The sequence below is a fragment of the Glossina fuscipes genome, unplaced genomic scaffold (genome assembly GCF_014805625.2).
Source record: "Glossina fuscipes isolate IAEA_lab_2018 unplaced genomic scaffold, Yale_Gfus_2 2, whole genome shotgun sequence".
Lineage (NCBI taxonomy): Eukaryota > Metazoa > Arthropoda > Insecta > Diptera > Glossinidae > Glossina > Glossina fuscipes.
The window spans coordinates 17,297,117-17,318,940 of record NW_023998416.1 but is presented as its reverse complement, the minus strand read 5'-3'; the positions used below and the strand labels follow the sequence as shown (position 1 = coordinate 17,318,940).

The following is a 21,824-nucleotide window of genomic DNA, read 5'->3' as shown; positions in this document are numbered from 1 at the left end:
TTATCAATTGCTATCGATTTGCAAAAGTTACTCAATTCTAGTCTCCGATAATGTTAATGAATATGTTGTTCGTATTGATAGAGTGCAATACACGCGTTTCGGGAGAGATAGAAAAATTGAAGTTGATGAGTCTTAAAGATTTATTGCTCAATTCACAAATAATCAAATTCACTCATTTCGCTGATAAGGGCGGTGTACAAAGATAATTTCAATGGTCGTGAAAATTATTGAAAGCTTAAAATTGAAAATTAAATTCAAATAACTGTGCTGTGTCCCTGTATTGTGTGTGTCCGCTTCTTTTTTTTTTTTTTTTTTTGATTCTTGGACTGTCACATTTCATAAAACCCTCAGGACGCATTTGAAGTTTGGTTATCCTATGATATCTCTATATATTAAGCGCAGCCTGGGGAGTGTTGAACATGGTTCACCCAGAGCTGTGGCTTTTTACGAAAGCATATGAATAGCAGATGACCGTAAAGACGTTATATTTTTCAGGGACTGAGACTTTGAAATCGTCCCTTCACTTAAAAATTGGAAAATTGGAAATAGCTCTCAGTAAGTCGATCTCTTAAATGAAGCTGATAAACGCTTTATCATGTTTTAAATCAATGTCTGCTAACATTTGTATCTTAAACGTCTTTCTTATTCGAAAAGTGTTGTGTGCGTGTCTTCAAACATGATCTCGGACACTTAAGTATATATACTATATGTGATAAAATATATAAACACATTACTCAATAAAGTCGTAAGATGACATAAAGATGTCGTTACCTTTGACGAATCTCTATGGTTTTTAGTTAGTAGCAGACTTTAAAAGAAGTGTGTGAAAATTTCATGATTTTGCGGCGATTATTTTAGCAGTTTCGGTTGTTTTAGTGGCGCTACTTTTGTCTTGAACCACAATATGTCATCCTATATCCATATATGCAAAAAAAAAAAACATCCAGACGAATCAAACCAACGAACAGACGGATGAGAAATACTTAGACTTTATGGTATCTCTAAAACGTTCCTTCGAGCGTTACAAATGAAAGGGACTGGGGAGTTTATAAAGGCTCAAATATATATAATTCGTCGTCGTGCTCCATATCTCTTTCGGTAACGAAATACAAAACTTGTTGGGAGAAGTTTGGACAGACCTAGCTTTTACCATATTAATCCATTCAAGTTGGCGTATATATCCGTCTGCCCTTCGATGTTGACGATTCGTCTGACTTGTGCTGCGTTTTTGTGTGTCTCAGGCTTTACATTACTTTCGCAATTCGCGAGCAATACTTTTTTATTCGAATTATTAAAAGGCGAAATTCATGCTTCCTGCAGATGTCATTTCTCTGACAGTACCGTACTATTATACAATTTTATCATTTTGATCAACCATCTTGTAGGAGCGTCGGATATCGCAAGTTTAAGTTTTGCTTGCCACATATTCGCTTATTAGTTGTGTGCTCAGCAACCTACCAATAATTCTTCTAACCTTAAGGTATTTTATCAACTGAGAACCAAAGCTTCAAGCAGAGTTCACCTAAATCAAATCCACCGAACACATCAACAAAAAACCCCAAGTCAATTATGAAACTTTGTGTTAAAGTAACCGTAAGTGAATGTTTGTATATTACACTGCATCACAAAAGCACGTGTGTGCATATGGATACCTTTGTTGGTGTTTTTACCTCTGCAAGTGTTATTAAGCTTAACCAGACGAAACTCTTGGAGTTATAGAATGATATGGAAATGATGACTTGCGGCCCCAAGTTGGAAGGCAGTTTTGCATTCCTCAGAAGGTCTGCATATTTCGTCTTGATGCGGGTGTGTGAGATTGTGTGTGCTTCAAGCTCTGCTATGGGTGCCAGGTAAATCTATTTTGGCTTATCTAGCACCACGAACTGTTTAGGACTCCGGGTATACGTTGTGTATGTGGCATAATAAGTGCGCAGACCGAAACTCCATAGTTTGGATTATAATGTTTGACTTGAATGCACAGTCCTTGGGCTGCCAATCGACTTCTTCTCCAAGGATTTTTAATGTCTAAGGAGAAGCGAAGAGTCAGCAATACAGCCAGGTATACAATCACACTACCATTTGTCTGGGTCGCTCAATAACGTTACTGAGTTGCGTGAAGTCTTGGATCTCCATGGCAGCTGATTAAGAAGTAAGGCAGTCGGCAAGAGGATGACTTTCGATGCTTTCGGCATGTTCTTCTTGAGGAACTCTCTTCGCCGCTTGTTCCGCTTATTTTCAAGGATATGAAAAATTATTGTTCTTGCTTGCAAGATAATTCACAATCTGCTTCAGAGGAACATTCAAAGAAAATTTATTTAAATTAAATTTTTAGGTTTTTATGTTCGCATGCTTTTCTTGCTACAGCAATACAAATAATAAACTACAGCGATGGCCTTATTTGTTTGCAAACACCAGCGCACATTTTAAGTTTTTTTTTTTATTGCTTTGCAGTCTTGTGATGTGACAAAACGAAAACCCTGGCTAGAAAAAAAAAAAACTGCTTAAAAAGATTAAAGTGCCAGGCATATTAAAATGACAGACATGACATCGATGAAACTAAATTTTTTTTTTTGCAACTTATGTACGAATGGCTTTTAAAAACATTGAGTAGATTTTCTCCAGTCTAGCAAATATGTCGATATTTACACAAACTCAGGATAATGCACCAACTGTTCATCAACACGACTACTATTGCAATTCGAATCGTTTGTAAGCAGAGTGTAAGAAAAAATACACGTACAACCTATAGATTGCAATTGTTTCCATCGTTGTTTGGTTCGTAACTCTTTTACACAGCGGCAGATGTGGCTTATCCTTGCTGCATCACAATGACCCCGATCGAGATATTAAGTGGATGTGCCTTTGAGTGTCGTTAGAAAATGAAATACAACCTCTTCTTCATCAGCTTATTAAGTGCAGACACTTTTATTACGAAAAAAATACAACTTTTTTCAATATCTAATCTTTAGTAAATAGAAATAGAAAATAAATTATATTTGGTTTAGATCGTAGTGAGTGATTACTAATAAGCTTCTGTTGTTTTGAATAAAAACATATGCAGACATGAAGTAGTGCAGAGAGCAGAAAACAAAACACCCCTTCTTTAATGTCATAAACGGCATTTACCAACATTTTTAACTCGAGTCACAACCATAAACGTTCTGCTGTTTCGATTGCGATTTCATCTTTGCCTCATCTTCTTTTCAAAATATACAGCCCTTTAAGTAGCAATGAGCAATGCTAGGAATATGAACAAATTCTCTCGGTTGAAATTGATTGCTTTATAAAATATATTCGGTTTTGGGTACACATAGCTTGGACGTTAAGGCGTACGCGGTGTAAGTTCCAGTTGATCACAAGTCATTAGTCAGTGTACATAGAAGCGTAAAGAAATGAATGTCAACCTGCAGCATTTATTTTAACTGAAGCCAATGAAATGATTAAACTAGCTTGATACGACAATGCAGTAAGCTATGAAACGGGTACAAAGTTGTTTTTAAAATTTGGTGAAAAAAATTGTAGTCTTGAAGCCGGTTAAATCTCCGGTGCATGTGCTCGTCTCCAGTAAAACTAACCCAAGAAGTGATTTACAACTTGAATTGGGAACTTTTCTCGATTCTGGCGCATTGTTCAGACCTCATTTCTTCCGGTTACGTCTGGATGTGGTTCAGATCGATTCACGGCAGATCGGCGGTTCACAATAGTTGAAGATATGCGAAAAGAGTGAGAGAAGAGATCCATAATTATTTCGACCAGGAACCAAAAAGTATCCAACGTTAACTTGTGTATAGTGATGGTGAATATTTCAATTATTACGCTTTGTGACAAATATTTATGATTTTAAAAATATTAAACGTTGGAACGAATATGCATCTCCATCGACTGCTTTTCGCGGTTACTGGTAGCGTTTGTTAGCAAACCATAAGCAGACTGCAAGTTATCTCGTATATCAGTGACAGTGCCTCGTTACATAGTACTTTGCTTAGCTTCGCGTAACAAATATTTGACCCATTCATGGAACTGCAGGCTTCCATCGTATACCACCGCCAATTCGTACCATACTGCATCGAAACCTTATTAAACGGTATAATATAAAATAAGACAATTTAAAGTTAGATATAAGAAAAATTAAGGCAATGTGTACCGTGTTGTATAGAAATTTGTTTTATGTTATATCGAAGTCGTGTTACTCGCGACTTCATATAAACCCAGGCAACATTTATGGTGTTATTTCGAAAACATGTTTTAAGGTGTAAAATTCCGTGATAGCTTAACTTTCATTCCAAATATGAAATGAGAAAAAAGTTAGCTTCAAGTTTTTATAAACAAATCGTATGAAATTAATTATTATGATGTGATGTGAAAGATAAAAACATATTAAAAAAAATAAAGTTAGCAATGTTAAGTTTCATCAACATCATCATGCACAACTAATCGTGTCCCATTTTTCAAACTCCTTTTTGTGAAGTCGCCTTATATCAAAACAGTGTTATAACAATTGTAAATTTTGTGTCGTGTTGCATCGAAACCGAGGTTGATAAGTACCCTGTTATACGACAGATGCCTGTACGCACAAGCTTGTTTTTGTGCGGTCTTTTTTTATGCGATTGTGCACCGCACTATCCGCCGCATAAGAAAGTACTTGTTAATTAGTTATCTTAGCTTATCTTCATAATCTGATTAGAAGGATTAGGGAGGTATTACCCAATAGCATGGGTACACCGAGAATACCGAGTGAAGTGAATTCAAATGTCAGACTTCCAAGAAGGCTTGGGCTTGCCTTTTCCTGAGGACCTTCAGTTTGATGGACCCAAATTCCAGATTTGCTAACGATGCTAATAATGCGAAAGTGTTGGCTCAACATTCATGGGTCAAGGGGATTCATTTTGTAAGCAAAAAAAAAAAAAAAACGTTTAATTTAGATTAAAAGACGAAACTGCTTTTGCAAAGTGTTTCCATATAAGCTAACTAACGACAGAATATTATTTTAATGCTAACTTTGACTGCGAAAAATCAGAGGGATTATAACAGAAAATAAATACATTTTATCCATTAAACAAACATATTTTATTATGTGCAAATATTAATAAAATGATAATTTTCATTTTAAGAAATATTAAGCATTGTTTAACGCTTGCCAAAAACCGGTTGCAAACCACTAACATGTATGTATTAAGGTAAAACTTAAAACCACCAAAAGCTAAATGATAATAATAATCGAGACTGTGAGGAAAGTGTTAATTTTTACTATCACTGCCAGCAAGAGTTCATTTGAACGAACGGAAAGAAAAAGAATAGTACTTTTAAGCGTTAAGCTATCGTGTGCTTCACCTACACACCAATAACCAACGACCGGCGAACTATTATCAATTCCTCTTGTATACGGAAGCCAAGAAATATTCTTATCCCAAAAACAATGCCTACAGAATTAAGTGAAATTTACCTTTATTACGGAATTTATCAAACTTGGCTCGCAAATCTCTCGTATTTTTGCTTACTGAAATAGGCGAATAAAAACGTGTTTGGCACCGAAACACCTGATGGCATATTTGGTTATTGTATGTTTCGGGTTCAAAAATGTGCAAAATTTGCCACACATCACAAAGTCTCAAAAACTAGAACAACCTAAGGATGTTATGCCATTGTATGAAAGTCTTTCATGCACAAAGAATAACGTGAACGACGACATAATTTGTGGTAAATAATGATTCACAAAGCCATGCGAAACATTGAGAATTTATTTCGTGTTCTCAACGCGTTTCCTTCACTTTATTTTTTTATTTTTTATTTTTATTTTTTTTTTTTGATCAAGTTTTGCTCAAAATACGAGAAATTTGTGACGCATGAATTGGAGAAAGGAAAGCGAGGAAAAACCTTAAAGCACAAAACATATTATTAAATAAGTTTGCGTCTATTAAAGTCATTCAACGTTTCCTATAATTATGACAAGCAAACAAGGTACACAGACCCCTTTTGTCTATGTATGTATTAAGTGAATTTCACTTTAATTACAAATCTGCCAGAAACATAGCAATTTAATTTAATGGAAGAGCCGATAGCCTGTGTTGCTAGACCTCAATGTCCTTTTTTTAGTCTAAGAATTCATTTCATTAGTCTAAAAGTAAAATAATAATAATAATAATTTAATGGAACCGATTGGAAAATCTCTTAACTCTGCAAAGCGTAGATATTGGGTGTAGCTATGTATATATGAAGTCGGAATTTCGGTAGAGAAAGCATCCGCTTATTGTATGGAGATGATGAAAAAATATTTTATTCAAAGTATAGCCAATCGCCAAATACCTATTTGTGTGACTTGTCTGACGATTGGCGGACACCACACTGAAACCGACCGTGCGCAGCCCACCCTGCAGCCCACCATACAAAGGCCCACCTTCACGAAATATAATGCGGAATATCAAATTTGATACAAAGTGACAGAAAAATTCATAGTTTTCTTCTGTGACTAGTAACGGATTGTAGCGCCAAAACATGGCGGTTTGTCGTTTATCTATATTCTTTTTTTATTTTTCTTTGCGCAAATCATATGTAAGCAAGAACATAAAGATATAATATATAATAATAATAATAATATATATAATAATAATACATATAATAATAAAGGAACAAACCTCAAGAAAATGTAAGCTATCTTGGTAGACAATCTTCACTTTCATTGAAGATAAAAATTTTACATTAGGAAGTCACGCAGTTTTATCAAACGTTCACAGGCTAAGTAACAGCATATCTTAAAAAAATCTGTAGATAATAATGTCTACACCTGATATACGCTTTGAATATAATGTTTCACGTTGAAAACATGCAAAATGTCACGTACGCAACGTACCACCAAAGAATAACATAATTGATGGAAATATTTTAAAATATCAAAATAAACGATACCCGGGTATTAGATCAATGCCAGTTGTTTGGAAACTCAGAAGACATGAACTTTTGACAGAAACTAAGCGTAGTTATAATATCCCAAAGGGAGACTTGCCTGCTTCTAATCCCCTCATCTCGTTTATCAAGAACATAAATATTATTTAAGATCTCCATTTCATGTCTTTTCAAAAGATTCTAAAATTCAGGTACGATGCAGTCCCTTCGAGTCCCCTATTAGATAGGAAGGTATAGCTAAAAAGATTTAATACATTACCATGTGCGGCCATGGGCTGCAATTTCTTTGGTTATGAGGTTATAATGAAACTAGCAACAAGATCCACAAGCAGGTAAACGAAATTATAATACATACATACATATCCTTCCTTATTATAACATATGTATAATTTCGTTTCATATATATTGCATAAGATTTGGCTTTGCATCTTGGGTTTATAAATTTATTTTCAAACATTTTGAATGCATATTATATTGTCTTCTACTTCTTCTTCTATTGTGACGTCCCGTTCGAGCTTTCAAGTATTACGTTTCTTATTTACTTCGTAGGAAGATATTGCTGGCCTAGAATGCACTATGAAAAGGCAAAGCGCAGAAAATCATAATATACGTAGTCATAATGAACGTACTATTGTACGAACTATTCCAACGAAAGGTTACAGGGGTATATAGATCGTATGATCGCCCCACGGTGTAAACCAAACTTCGTGCACTTCAGTTGGGGAAAATGCAAAAAATTGATATTCTTTAGATGATCTCCTCTTCCCACATTTTACCATGTTATTAATATATTATTGAAAGCGATCGTTTCGCTTTCTGACATGAATGCCTTTTCTGGCAGCAAGCTTCGCTTTAACCTACATGTACAATTTATAATTAATAAAGCAAAAAAACAGCTGGACTTCATAACATTATCCTCATGCAACGGAAATGTTGTTCATAAGTCTATCAGACTCGTTTTTGAATGTGCCTCAATAGTTTGGTGCCCAAGTTAACAATGCTGGGCTGTAATTCCACGCACTCTCTGTCATTTTCATTTTAGATAATACCATCTTCTGAACTATAGAATAGATGCAACGGTCTTCTTAATTGCAATTCACACGAGAATGTCTCGTTGCGTAACACGCCAATTTCGTGTAATTAAACTTAATCAATGTAGACTCACATTTATGAGGTTTCGCACGCTTTGTGACATGATTTGCTTTACCTATCCGTGCCGCTTAGTATAGTAAAAGTTCCAAGATCTTTAATTTACAAATAAAGGGGAGCCAAAGTGCTTATCATATGTCAATATTTACAATTTTTTATGCTTATATTAGTTTCTTGTTTCTTTTACTTGTTTATGTAGTATACACATAGCACATTTCTTTTTATTATATAACAACATATAAATTCTCTACTAACTTGTCATTCTATAAGCTCTACTTGTTGCATTCGATTTCCACGAAATTTCATGTACAGATAACTTAATTATTACAAGCTATCGTTCGGTGAATATCATTGTGTAAAGAGATAGATGTTACTTACGACACTAGGTTTTTTTTTCAATTTTCAACTGAGTTAAATTGGAAAAAAGGCAGCTGAAGGTACGAGTATAATTAAGTTACCTTGGAGTGAAAACACAGTAAGATATCAAAGAGTTAGAAATTGGTTAGCGAGACTTTGTGCAAAAATTTGTAATTTTAAAAACAAAGAAAATCGGCATACCTCCGTCCGTCGCTAGTGAAAGCGACCCAGGAACTGATCATGAATTTGGGTTGAGAGTTTTCTCCGCGTACGCGTCTTTCAGATCGATGCAATCATATTTAACAGCTCAGCGGTCCACAGAAGTTGAACATGGGTCGATGAGTATTTCGCCGCGAAACAGACGAGGGCATCCTTTAGTTATTCAATAAGCTGCAAAAGATCACAGGTGATGATGGCGGTTCCATCGATTACCAAACCTTCTAACAAGTATTTATAACATTATTAGCATACGATAATACGCATGAAAACAAACAAATTCTGTTCTTCTCTATTTTAATGTTAGTTAAAGTTCCGAAAGTGACTAATCAGTATGAAGTGAAATGACTAAGTAAATAAATAAAAATAGATGAGTGAATTTTCCACCATGACGCAAAGATCGATCGCATGTGCGAATAACCATTTAGAAGGGATTGGCATGTTTGAACTGCCTTGTGGCACCTCCATGGCTTGCCACCAGGTACTCTAGCTAGCGATACTAATTGAAAAGTGTCTTAGTACGTTTGCCTGCGTTTGTTTGTTGATAAACTCGAGAGCACAGTTGTTTGTTCTTTCGACTCGAAATTCATATACTAGCAGAAAGACAGGAAAAGAAGAGACTAACGATAAGCAGTACTTGAAATGAAACATTCTTTCTATTCGATTTCGTCGGGAAATATCTCAGAACTAAATGATACACGTCGCGCGCATACGTACATATATATACGTATAAAAAGTGCAAACGCAGTAAACATTTAAAACCAGTTTCTCTACAACGTGAAGTTAATTTCAATTTAAAGCCTTTTAAGTAAGTGAAAGGAATTATCATTTTATATGTACATAATAGTGCGCCCAAGTCGTTGTCCATCTAAGCCTGCCATTTTGTTCTAGTTTTCTTGTTTTTTTTGTTCTGTTACTTTATTAACGTTTGTTTTTGTTATGTGCATGTTATTAGTGCATTGTAGAGTAGTGTACCGTAATATATTATTCTTTCATTTACTGGCTATTTTGTTGTTATTTTCACCCTGATGACACTACCAACATTAACTTTTTCCCGGAGCACGTTGTTGACCCATATTTTTGGCATCAATGAATTCAAATAAATATAAATAAAGCCAGTGCCAACAACAAAGGCATTCAAGACTAACGCAAGCATATTTAGACTAAACACAAATTATGTCCTTTTTCTTCGATTTCATGCCTATAAGCGATATGTAAAAAATCGTACTCTTCTTTTTTGCTCTTTTCTACGCCTCTCAACAATCAAGAGCTTTTTCTCTTTTTGGAAGGAGGAAAAAGTAAAATGTCTCTGCTTGTAAACAAAGACTTTTCTCAAAATATGTCTTGACTGGAATTGAAAAAATTATACCGTAAAGATTGATAAACTTATAAATAAGATTATTCATATAACGACATTTCAAAACGAGCTAATATACGGAGAGTGTTCCGATCCAAATCATTTTCAGTGGCGTTTGTTCTTGGGCCAAAACACACACCAGTGTTCCAAATTTCATTAAAATGTCTCAAAAATTATGAACTTTAAGTTGAACAGACGAAAACAAGGACAGCCAGACAGACATACGGACAGGAAATCTTCAAGTTTTTCAGAAAGTGATTCTCATCGATAGGTATAACACCGCCTGAATGCCCGAGGGCAGAGACTCTCGACTAACAACTCACTAGTCGTGGGTTCAAATCTCAAATGCGCTAGAGTTTCCGAGAAATATCACTGTCTTTATATACTAGTGTCTTATATGCTAGTGCTTTAAGACTTTGGTCTTGCAATTTATTTCTCTGGCTAAATTCATAACAATAATAATAATAACAATATTTAACAATTGTTTGAACATTTCATTAAACAAGTAGGAGTTGTTTTTTTAACATAACCGGCTACGAAATCGTGTTGTAGTTTTGTCTTTAGATTAATACCAGCAGCAAGCTGAAATTCCATTGCTCTGGCCTACATGCTTTCTCTGTAATTTCTTTGTACTTTATTAATTAGCTAACCTTCGAACGAAAGACGTCGTTGAGCAAAATCAATCGCAGTAAGTTGCGAACAATTTTTATATCAAACGATTTCATACATCTCGCGGATTACAAAGTTTCTGTTATTTATCACAAGCACTGCGTCGACAAAGTGAAAGAATGAACACAAACGTATTTTTTCTCCACTTTTCTTCAAATCCCAACGGTTGTGGATTCAGCGATAGGCGTAATTAGCTTTGTTCTTGTTACTGCCGGTTCAGGTCGGGTCAACTTCCAGCGAAACCACAATGAATTACTGGCAGTAGCATTATACCAATGATCAAATTAAATAGAAAACGGTATGAATCCAAGAACTTATGAAAACGGTAGTGTTGGCAAGCGATCTATCTTAAGGAATAGTTGGTTCTGAAAATTAGCTGATTATTATCACTAATCCTGACCGGTATCCTGATAGATATATGTATATATATAAACTGATGAAGATTAGGTGGATCAGAGGCTTTCAAGGGCGAAGCCATACAACTGGTAGCGAGGTGAGTTGAAAGAAAAACTTTTTTTTGTTTTTTGGTGTGGAGTGAATCGAGATGTCCTCTATTCGCGCAATACAGTAACGATCAAAGAGAAATGAAAGAAGACGTGGAAATAGAGTAGTCGTGGTCACAGGTTAGGGGATAATCTTACCGACTGAACATTTACTATATCTACGACCACGGCGAACTCTACCACACAGATTTGAATTCACGGACATTGACATGGTAGTCGCGATTCTCACCTAGTCGGCTACATCTTTTTTGTATTGCCTTTTGTATCTCAAAGTCAACTTTATTTTTTAATCTTATCTCCACATATAATGGCTGTGAAAAGACTTTCGCCCTTAAAAAAGAAGTATATTAAATCATTTTTAAGTAACGTTTTTTTTTTTTTTATTTTGAACATAGAAAAGTAGCTGCTGTCTCAGGAGACGCCCGGTTATGTTGAGGTCTTTTTAATCTCTTATTAGAAGGAAACAAAATTCAAGCTTTCTTTTGCTATTAAATGTAAAGAAATTCGGTTTTATTTTATTTTGCCCTAAATCGTTGTAAACGTAAATCGTTTAAGAATCGTGAACGACTTTTCTTTCTCATTTTTTATGTGTTGTTCAAGCTTTTAAATTACTTTCACTACGCAAACACACCTGTTAAAGTTAATCGAAATCTAATCAGCTGTAAAATAGAAACAAAAATTAAGTTTCTTTATATACGGATGCTCACAAAAAAGCTTTTTTAACCTGAAAAGCTTATTGGAATTGAAAGCAACACATTGCTTAACTTAAGAGTAAATGTAAACAAACTGTAAAAATAACAATAACTGTATGACAAGACAAGGCATAGGCTAGGAAGGGGCATACTAATGTCAATGGAAACACACGCAATATATAATAGATATATATTATATATATATAAAAAGATATACATTATATACATATGTGTATACACATATATATATATATATATATATATATATATATATATATATATATACATGAAGTTTTTGCAATTCCTTATTACATTGGAACATAAGCATAAAATATTAAGAAAAGTATTGAAAAATTCTTATAAATATTTGATAACATCACGACGACGAAAGTAATGCAATGTTATGTATGTATAAGATTATATAGCGACTGGAGAGCTATAGTATTCGCTGCCTATTGTTTTTGTTGTGTTCCATGAAAGTTTTGGGATGACAGCAATAAAGCGATGCTATGCGTATATAAACGAAGGGAACAATTTTTCATTTAAGTTGGAACCTTTGCACGCAACGCACGTACACGGTATTATTCGGGTAAACGAGTGCTAAAATACTTATAGCAGGTTTTGCTACGCGAGTGCTAACAGCACATTGTTTGTGGTCTGGAAAATAAAACATAATTATATGAAATAATAAAAAAAAAGAAAAAGAAGAGTTTTGCCTTTCAATTGTGAAAAAGGAAATCAACAAATAATATTTACGTCAATCTTTGAAGAATCATTTTCTGATTTCCGTTGTCTTCGCCACTTAGTTGACATGACAAATATTTATTTTCTACTTGCTTGAAGAAAAAAAAAAAAAAAAAAATCATTAAAATGATTAGAAATTATACATTTTCCTTCTTAAGAGTTCCTGCAAGTGAGTTTGAAAAGTGACGTGCTGTTACCCTTTAGCCAATGAACCAATGCATTGGCTCCTAATATGCATTCTCTCTTTTAACGTGAAACTATTGCACTCTTTGCTTACAATTATTCTCCTTTCTTTAATAATCTCTCTTCGATATTTTCTCTTTTTTACTTAAAGCATTTTTTTTTTTTTTTTTTTTTTTTTTGATAATATATATCACGATGTCAAGTACAATAATGATGATGATGATACAGCTCTCTTGCTCACGCATTTTTCAAATATCCAGCATTCTTTAAATTACTGTTAACCAGAGTCGTTTATATATCCGCTTAAAAATTTGAATTTAATATTCGATAATAAACTATAGGAAGGAGCAACAATTCTTCTATACATTTTCTTTCTCTTTCTCTCGCATTCGATTTAAAAACGAAACGAAAAATAAACTGATAAGTCGTAAATATAACAAACGAAGCGAAACGCATTTCACGTTTTAGTTTATTTTTTGAATAAAAAAAACGCTTTTTTTTCTTATGTTTATTTACTTTATTGCAGTTGTGCGGTGGCAATGCGCGCTTACGTGTGTATCTTCTCATTGTTGTAAATGTAAAACGAAATGCATGAAATTGTATATGAGAATGAGTTTATTGCATTTCCTTAATTAAAAACGCTAATGAATGAAGATTTAAGGAAATTCGTTTTCTTAAGCAAAAAAAAAAAAAAAAAAAAAAAAAAAATTGGCAAAAAATTTTTCTAAATTTTTAAAATTCTAATTTACGTGACAAGCTTGTTATTACAGGTAAGTGAAAGCGTATGCAAAATTCTATACCATACATAAGAACATTTATGGGCGAAAAAAGAAATGAGCCCTCATACATGAGTGCTTCGGTTCGCATTTTATTCACTAAATATTGCAACAGAAAAGAAAAAAACAAATTTGTGAAATTTATTAAATATTTCGAAATATCATGGGACAGAAAATGCAAAGGCTTAATTCCGATTTAGTTGTCCTCACTGCTCAACATTTACATTGGCTGCATTTTTATTTGTCCCGATATGTTTTAAAAGTAAATAATGTGATGAGCCAGCTATGGAGCTGCTATCCAGCTATGGAGTGAAATAAGCCGAAGTCTAATATAATATGATCGAAACTGATACCGAGATTAGCTCATAAGTTTTATTTTGCATTGATGCCATTGAAGTCATGTATATTGACATGTTGATGAGCATATTAGACCAGCCTTTGGTTGGGCACATCCGATAAACGCAAAGTGGTTTTTAAAACTAGTAAGAGAACTAAGTTGAATTGGACAAAAGTGTGTGGGCAATTGATTTCTTTGAAAATTTAATTTATTTTGATTCAGCATTTAGAACGCCCGCTTTCGTCCGTAATGGAGTGATTCCTTTACTCTGAATTCATAACATTATATAATTAAAAGCCCGCATAAGCTTATCTGTCGTTCATCTCGAGAATTGATTTTTATTTTTGGCAATTCGTCCGCACCGCTGCCAAGTTTTCGCAACTCTGGCCCAAGCAAAGAACAATCATATAGCCAGGTGAATTTCATTTGAAAATTTTCCAGGCTCCTTAGATATAACCTTGCGATTATTTAAAGGCTAAAACAATTTGATACACGAAATATGTAAAAATTCAAAATGCGAAACGTAAGGACGCGGGGAAACAAAATCTAACTTGATTTAGTAAATTCGTTGATCTGCTTGGCACAATTTAAAAATTTGAAGTTTGGAACACTAAGCCGATAAATTTATACCCTGTCAGCTTTGGAAACGGGCGCGGGTTCCCTCAACATGGAAATGTACTTAAAAACAAGTACAAACTCTGTAGTGGGACGCAGCTCATTGTTAAATATCTTATCAAAATAAGGCTTTATGTGCTTGAAATTGCGTTCATCCTTGGACTAAACACATTGCTATACCAAATTCCATCAAAATATCTCACCACAAGAATACAAGACAGACAGACAAGCTTAAATCGACGCAAAAAGTGATTCCGAATCGACTGATACAATAAAAAATGGGACTATGCCAAGTCTTTCATCCGCATAAACTTAATATGCCGCTGCACCATAAGCAGCGTAGGGTATACGAATGTCAAGGTATTCGTATAAAATACAATCCTTCGTAAACATAAATCTAAAGTTATTGTTGTAAATATAAAGACTTTCTAAAGGTTTTTTTGGGAAGAAACTGTGGCCTTATTGTGCAAAAACGACTGTCTATCGTTAGCCAAGAATTTGTCACATTTTTCCCGATAGAATATAGGATTCGAAGCGAAAGAACAACTAGTCTTTTGACACTGCTCGCGGAAAGATCCGTGAGAAGTAGCACGTTTCAGCAACTAAATATCGCGATGCATCCATCCTTCATCACTTTCATCGAGGCAGCCGGATTATCCGACGACTTGGAGGACAGACGTATAAGAAATCGAACAGAAAGGTAAATAGAAAGACGAACTCGCAGACATGAAAAACAAGCTAACTACTAACCAGACAGACAGAAAGCTTGAAAGTACGGTTGATTATTGACCACACATAAGAGCGGATAGCCACGGGGAGGGTGAGTAAAACAAACTGCCAGCCGTGAACAGAAGTGAATAGCAAGCATTTGCACATATTGCTATTGGCAGATATGGTCAGATCGATTTCATCATTTTTGCCTTAATCAAGTGTTTATGCGATTTCCAGTAGAAATGATGGAATTTATAGGTATCTTGCAATGGATGTAAAATTGGTAGTAACATGTTAAATTACGCTTTCAATGCTTTTTACATTTCAAGTCCTTCTACTTCGTCATGATTTACAAGAAAGTCTGTTCTTTATGTTGCACACAATATTATGTGTATTTTAGAGTCGTGCGTTGCTAAAGTCATACTACAAGTTTTTACATATTCGATGAGCGTGTGTGGTTGACATGCCAAATTGTATACATTTTGTGATACGAACAAATTATAACGCAGCGTCATAAGAAATTATTGCACATGCACACGAACCCGTCCCACGAACATACTGGAAAATCATATAACAAGTCGTTGCCATCGCTAGTTAAGTGGTGTTGTATGTATTTTATGTAGTTTTATGCTTTGGTTAATGATATGGTCATAAGAAGACCCTGTGTTTTTGTCATAGAGGACGGGGATCATATTTCAACTATGCATCAATGCAGTCAAACAGACAGCAAGTGATTATTTAAACAATTCGTGATGAGTGCAATGCACATGAAAGTTACAAATCTTATATTTTGATAATGAAAGCGAAACAAGTACAAACAATATAGTCGGACAATGCCGATCACGAAGTACCGTACACTATTTTCGCTAACACAATTCTTCATTTATTCCCACGGTAAAATACAAAAAATTTCACTTTGTTTTACAAGTAGCAGCGTACCTTTATGATAGTCCTTATATCGAACGTGAACTGGTGTGATCCAGATTTAGCAAAATTAATCTTCGTGTCAAAGACATCATTGCACATAGTAACTTGTTTTCGTTACAAAGTCTTAAAAAGTAAACTTTGTTGCTCTATAGAGGCTTGATTTTCATGAATAGCCTTTTGAGAGGTGGGGTATCAAAAATCGACACAATTGACCCAAATTTGGTAAAATTTATTTTTATGTCGAGCTATTGTCAAGGACCAATTCTTCCCGTGAAATATTAAATTAAATAGTGTGTGAAGTGTATTAAATATCAGGCCACTCGCTCCTGCATAGGCGTTGTTTTCGTGAGATCGGTTATATAGGCAGGATTTAAAAACATAAGTCTACGCAATAGCTGCGACCCGGACAGACACGCTGAGATCGATTTAGAAAATGACTCTGAATCAATCGGTATAATGAACGGTAAATCTGTCTGAAGGTCTTTTTGGGTGTTACATACAGCCGCGCAAACTGAACGTAACGTAATGTGTTACTTACAAGTAGTATGGGAGATAAAAACAAATGTATCACATTTGCATGCATATTCAATGTTGGTCTCTTTTAATTGCTGATATTATGAATTTTTAATTTGGGAATTGTCAACGGTCAGCTCTAACAGACCGTTCGAAAATATTATGTAAATTTAGCGTCAATTACGAATGATTATTTTTCATAGACAGTTTCTCAGGGTATATAACAAAAATACTGTAACACATTACACATTGTTATAACTTTGTAATTTTTTATATATTTTTTATTTATATATTTCTTATATGCATCAAATTGTGTAGCGAAAGCAATTACAACCACCTGAGAGAACAAACAACAAATAAAACATAAAATCGATAAATTATTTGTTTTAAAGTCTATAAAAATGCCAATACGATTGCACTCAACCACACACGTGTTTGCCGTTAGAGCCTTCATATATAAGTGGCCTACTTTCACTTTCGTTGTTACGGTTGTTCTTAAAGTGCTTAAGAAAAACGTTCTTCTTAAGGCCACATGTGGATTGCATTGCATAGCATTTTGTTCTTATTTTTTTCCTTTTCCTTTTTTTTTTTGTTTTCATTTTTTTTATTTTTTTTTTTTTTTTTTTTTTCTTAGCCTTTAACTACATAAAGTTTTCATTTTGCTTGGGACTTGGGTCAGAAAGTGAAAGAGAACAAAAATCCAAAAATCTCTTCGGAAATATAAGTGTTAAATGACAATAAACTGTCACTTGCCCCTTTCGGAATCCATTTCGATTTAAATCTACGCAATGTAGTTTCCATAAGCCGATATGCATGTAGAAAAGTTGCCCATAAACGGATTTAAAATTCAACTCTATTCAATTCAATTCAATCCATAGTCCTTTAGTGAGTGAATGGGTATTAACTTTAAATATTAAATTTGAAATGAATTTAAATAAAAGCCCAATAATTTATAGTTTATCGTATATAAAAGTGAATGGAAGAATTCAAATGGAATGTTATTCTTCTCTTATTTTCTCATCTTCCCAATATATATATAATGGTATATAATGGTTTTCTTTTAAAATTGCTTATGTAAGAAGTAGTGTCTGAACAGCGGAAGTGTTGGAACTTAGGGGTCGGAAATAATTTATAGAGCATAGTATGCGCGAGTATATAAATTTAAAAGGGATTTTAATAAAAGCGCAAAATGTGTGCGATTACTTGTTTCAATAAAGGAAGTTTATATTATGGCAATAAAACGATGCTTTCAATCGAATTTGTGTTTTTCTTTTTCTTGCCCCTGTCACTGGCCTTTATTTTTACCCTAAATTATAAATTATGTGTATTAGAATATTTGTTTCATCCATAAACGAGGAGAAATAACAATAGTCCATGGGGAAGCTAAAAAACTATTAAATATAAAATATTCACACACATACTCTCATAAAATTTTTGAAAAGTGCATCAACGTAGGCAGCGGCAATATTTTTCACCATAACATTCGTCGTTAAGGCTGCTTCTCATGAAGGATGCGTGTACACTCATTTTGTGTTTTTCCATAATGTATGTACACAAGTTTCAGAGAATCTATAAAGTATATATATATTCTTGATTAGCGTGAACTTCTGAGTTGATTTAGTCATGTGTTTTCGTCTGTGTGGTGTTTGTTGTTGGCATTCTCCTGAACGCAAAGAAGAATATATCGACTTTAAATTTAGTAGGAACATTGGAAGTTTCTTCACACAGGTTAGTATTGAAATGCGCCAAATTGTTCAGCGTAGAAGCGCGCAGTGAAGCGTAAACTGAACACAACTCCGGTTTTTTTACAATAATTTATGAATTTTTTCTCGTTACACGGACATTATACAAGTTAGAAACCCGAAATTCTCCACATTTAGTTTACGAAACACTCTACTCTGTACGTGGGAAAATGGAGAAAAAGGGGCCTGCCCACAAAAACTTAAAATTGATAAAATTTTATATTTTTTCACTTTTTTATGCTTATTTATTATAACGCAAACAAGACAGAATGTTTAAAACTATTTTGTACATCCCTCAGATTATTTCTAAACCCTCGGGTTAATTCTAAACTGAATATGGTAAACACCGCGGTTACTTTTTTCTTGATAAGAACAGCGATATGGGCATCAAATAAAATAACTTGGAGAGTAGAACGCGACACGCATAGTGGTGGCCCCTGCCGAATATGATTTTTTTACCTATTATATCTTCAACACTCTCGCAAACTCTGTCTATTCGTCCAACTGAAATCACGCGTAGGAGGTATGGTCCACGCGCAGTAGTTTTAGGGCTTTTTAGACTTTTATGGCTATCCTATTGACAGTCGATAGTGTTATGATTTCAATATGGCAAACTTGGGTATTTACCTTATCTAGCAACCAAATAATACTTCACAATAATCACCATATTCCCCAAAAGGCTTTAAAGTTGTTACACTAAATTCAAGTCTTCGCTCAAATTGCCCGCGTTTTGAAAGCAACACGAAATCGATAAAATTGAGTCATACGCAACGCATATCACGGGAAGACGTAAAATGCATGCTGACGCACTAAAATACAAAGATGGTTTCGAATTGTTTTTTTTGTTGGCGAGCTCTAGGAATTAAAATTTCTGCTTAGTTAAGCGTACTCACGCTGGATGCAACTTTTGATTTTAAAAACATTTCATATTATTGAACATTTGATTTTACTTGATATCAATAACTTTGCAAGAAAGCCACTCTTATCTTCCGCTACATGAGCGAAATAGTTGGCGGATATTATATACCTTAGTTGTACAAATACATTCTCTGCATATTTTGACAACATTTTGGAGCAAAAGTTTGAATTGCGTGGCCACCGTAACAAATCCTGTCTTTTGATATCTATCTCTGAATTAATTAGAGAAAAATTTAATCAAAACAAAAACCCCAGCACTTATATCCCTGGATCTTTCAAAGGTCTTCGATAGACTCCGTCCTCATTGAGAACACACTCACAACTTTAACTTTTCCAGAAGTGTATTTAATCTTGGGCAATCTTTCTTATTCAATCGCAAGCAATGCGCTTCTATTAATCATGTTTCATCCGGGATAGTTAAAGTGAACTCTGGATCTTCTCAGTGTTAGATCCCATCCTTCTTAACCTTCCCTTGGATGACGTAACTGACCTTATCGATAGAGATGGGTGCTTTGCATTTGCCGACGATATTCTCATTTCCTTGAGCCTTGATCAGTGGAATATTGGTTCGTTTGAAAGCAAAGTTAATGAATGTCCAGCAAGGTTTGAAGATTGAATGCTCAATAATTGTCTCTCGATTAACGAGCGTTTCTTTTCAACCGGGCTGGAATCTATAGCAAATTCTAGACTTAAAGGGAATATCGACTGGGAATCGGACAATCGAAATTGGAAAGAAAAGTAATTGACCAACGAGAAGACAATTTCCATCACATTTTTTCATTATTATATGTTAAAAAGTAATTGTGTTTTATTTTCTTTTAATTTATTCTTGGCCGTTATCACACTAATTTAAATAATGCTTAACTTGTATTTAAATATAATTGAAGCGAATCTTATTAAAACCGTACAACCGTACAATGTTCATAAAAATAGCTTACAGTGCATTAGCATTTATGTTTAACTGAATTGCCTGATTATGAATATTTTTCACGGAGACTAGCATCTACGTAATATGAAATTATAAATAAAAGAAGAAATATTTAAAACACTACCACAACTTCGCGCTTACATACATAAATATGTTATAATTCGATGACATTTAAACTGTACTATTAAACCAGTGGAAAATAAAAGGAAGAATAACAAGCATTTTAACGTCCTATAAAGCTCATGCATATACATACATGCATACATATATACGTACGTATCAACATGTAAAATGGAATTGGAGGAATAGCCAAGTGTTTTCTCTACTTTACCCTATGAAACTAGTTATTTTTATCTCTATAAATTAAAAAAAAAAACAACAAGTACGTCTATGCCGTTGTAAGCATATTCATTCGTATACTCTTGCTTAAACACAAAATAAAAGATATTTGTAAAAAGACCTTCTTCAGTCTAGTAGCACCTCCATGTCACACTTTCTTTCAAATTGTAGTCGGTGTTAACAATATACACCGAATAAATAACGTCATCATCATTATATTCACAATTAAGTGAAGAGTAAAAGAAGGGGGAATAAGAGAAAAAAAAAAAAAAAAAAACGATATAAAAGTAAGGAAAATTAACATCGTACAGCAGCTCAACGATCTAACGTTGGGAAAGAAGTCGTAGTGAAATAGAAAAAACAAATTAAAATTGAAATTGAAGCATGCTTTGCGGCATTACAAAGGACATTGAACGTACCACCTTCATGTAGTTGTAGTTTATTCGCCAACACGTCAACACATATACAAAGGCATTGCTCTATAACCGCAAGTTATTAAAAATGCTAAAAAAATGAAATAAGAAAAACTAAAAAAAAGCAAAACTAAAACCCATAAAGACACAACGTAAGCTGCGTTAACAGTGTAAATAATGCTATGCCGTGCTTGTGCATAAGAAAGCTGTTGCAAGAAAACGAAAGAACACTTACTAACGCATTTATATAGATGCCATTTAAACACTCAAACATACGTATATATATATATATATACACATATACATACTTGCCTAGATATGTAAGAAATGTAACTAACACCAACAATTCATCATTCATTCATTCATTCATTCATTCATTCAACAGCATTCAACAATAACACAAGTAAAAGGAATTACTATAAAATTGCTTAGAAATGGAACGAATGGACTGAGTGGAAATTAATTGCGTAGTTGCCATAAGCAACGCGTAGATAGAACTACATTTTCGCATACCTACATACAAAACAAGAAGGATTTTAAACATTTTGATGTATGAGTTTTCCGTTTAGCTATCGCAGTATTTGTCGTTGTCTTTTGAGTTATTTATGTCAATACTCTCAAGACCATTTCAATTGAAGACAATTAAGGATCTTGATTTATCCGTGAAACACAGCGTCTTCGTCATTTTGTGATTTATTTTGAATACCTACGTACATACCCTTTAAGCCCTATTATTATAATATTTATGACGGCAAATTCGCTTGAATTTCTGTAGGCAAGATTGTTTCAATTAAAGAGAGACAAACTCTACCTTGGCAAAGTTGAAAAGGGCACA

General features: G+C 34.1%; 1 protein-coding gene across 6 annotated transcripts in view; it reads left to right on the top strand.

Annotated features, from left to right (window-relative positions):
- Positions 1-12,387: 12,387 nt before the first annotated feature.
- The window catches only part of LOC119633814 (slowpoke-binding protein), a 106,901-nt gene continuing 97,464 nt past the window's right edge, over positions 12,388-21,824 (top strand). The window contains exons 1-2 of one of the 6 annotated variants that reach the window (XM_038027573.1): positions 12,388-12,498; positions 13,297-13,540. The gene's annotated coding sequence lies outside the window, so the exon portion shown is untranslated. Of the gene's footprint in view, positions 12,499-12,684; positions 12,757-13,173; positions 13,198-13,238; positions 13,541-21,824 lie in introns of those variants that run through there. The other 5 variants (XM_038027576.1, XM_038027575.1, XM_038027577.1 and 2 more) reach the window with 5 other exon arrangements.